We start from the raw sequence: 1869 nt of genomic DNA, 5'->3' as shown, positions 1-1869 counted from the left end.
TTGTATATTCGATCAATCTCGCAAGTTGAGTATCCTTTTTGATTTTGTATATTGAATACTCATCAAATTGAATTGGTATTTTAAAGAAAAAATTACAGCGATATTCCTTAAAGTTTGACCTATTTACATTTAGATCCTAAAAAAAATATTTTTAAATATATTCAAAAACTATATAAATATTACAAAAAATCTTAGCCATATGTCTCTGTTAGACTATGTTATGACATTAGGGTAATCTCAGAAACTAAATCTCATGAACTACTATAAGTGCCCATCTCAAAGTTCATTGGTTTTGGCATGAAGTGGAGTAGAGGGAAAGAAGAGTCACCTGAGATACATGTGACCATCATCTTTTTTTTTTTTGGCCATGCTCTCTATTTCCGATCCATTACAAAGAAGTGGGAAAAAAAAAAAAAAAAGGAAGGGGGGAAGAAGCAGATCGGACGGAAAAAGAGGGAACATCATCATCATTCCTCATATGCATTTTCTCCTGCTTCCGCTTCTAATTTGCCATCCTCTCCTTCCATGCCACACTTCCATAGCCATAAGTAGGAAGATCCTTAGAAGGATCCATGAAACAGGGCACCACTACAAGAAAAGATTTTCCTTTTTTTTTTTTTTTCAGTAAGAGACTATAAACTAGAATACCAAGTGGATCAGGACTTGAGCTTCAAAAGATGGCACATCTGCCATAGTTTTTTCTAAGAACTAAAGAACAATTTTGACTGTAAAATCCATATACCTGGAAGATTGGGATCTGCAAAGGGAATTGGGTGAATCCTCTTTTCTCCCCCATCTATGAAGGAAGGGACGAGAGCATGAAGTTTCGAAGGAATATCATCAATCTGAAAGGAACAAAACTCCTTCATGAGTAACCCAGCAGGAGAAGAAGATCCAACAAATTGGAAATGAAAAGAGCGAAACAAGCTGGGTACCATCTCGCCATTGGTGGGTAGAGAGACTTGAGGCATTATGTGAACAAGTTGAAGAAATTGACATCACCCCCTGACCCTTAGCCATAGCTCATGTGGCCCTGCAACATGGCTTCGGCCATGTACTATATGTCCTCCAAAAATGGGAGATTATTTATTAATATCTGTAATATTCAGAGAAAAAGAGAGGCGATTGGGGATGAGTCAATGGAATTAGGAAGGCGGATGGCATTCAGAAATAGTGATGCGAGAATCATGCAACTGGATATTTACGTACCCATGGTCCACTGATGTGGATATTTTGATGCGAGCCACGTTAATCATCCATGTTGAGGGTAGAGAAGAAGGAATGCTTTCCTTTTCAACCCTCGAGCCCCTCCTTCGACACCCTCACTACATCCTCTCCCTTTGAATCACCACCCTCTCCTCACCCGTCATTTCTCGTCCACCAACAGTAGCCCCCAGATGAGCTTCCCCACCCCTACGACCTGATGGAGGAGGACCTCATCCAGGCGTGCTCCAACTGTGGGTCCACTACTTCTCTCACCTAGATCCCCATCTCCCCTTCCCCAACCTCACCAGCTTTCTCAAAAAGTTCGACCTCTAGATCCTCTTGTCAAGAAAATCATGGCTACCCATGACATCGTTATCTTTTCTGAGTCCTACTGCCCGTACATAGGAGTGGCAATCGAATCAGATTATAAACGGATCCAGTCATAAATGGATCGGATCAAAAAATTATCAACTCAAATCTGACTTATTTATTAAACAGATCAAAAATTCAAATCTGAATCCGACATGTTTATTAAACAGATAATCCGATCCGACCCATTTAACCCATTTATTAAATAGATCAAATTAGGTTAAACAGGTTAAACAGGTTAAACGGATTAAACAGATCTGATTAAACGTGTCAGAAACAGGTTAAACAGATTTT

General features: G+C 39.5%; 1 long non-coding RNA gene across 1 annotated transcript; it reads right to left on the bottom strand.

Moving 5' to 3' along the window:
- Nucleotides 1-237: 237 nt before the first annotated feature.
- On the bottom strand, nucleotides 238-1536 carry LOC140854716 (uncharacterized). Its single transcript, XR_012137893.1, has 3 exons — nucleotides 1210-1536; nucleotides 936-1096; nucleotides 238-845 (listed from the first exon to the last, which is right to left on the bottom strand). It is a non-coding gene; the product is annotated as an uncharacterized lncRNA (long non-coding RNA).
- Nucleotides 1537-1869: the final 333 nt, after the last annotated feature.

This window comes from Elaeis guineensis, chromosome 1 (assembly GCF_000442705.2).
Source record: "Elaeis guineensis isolate ETL-2024a chromosome 1, EG11, whole genome shotgun sequence".
NCBI classification, from domain to species: Eukaryota; Viridiplantae; Streptophyta; class Magnoliopsida; order Arecales; family Arecaceae; genus Elaeis; species Elaeis guineensis.
This window is presented reverse-complemented; position numbering and strand designations above follow the sequence as displayed.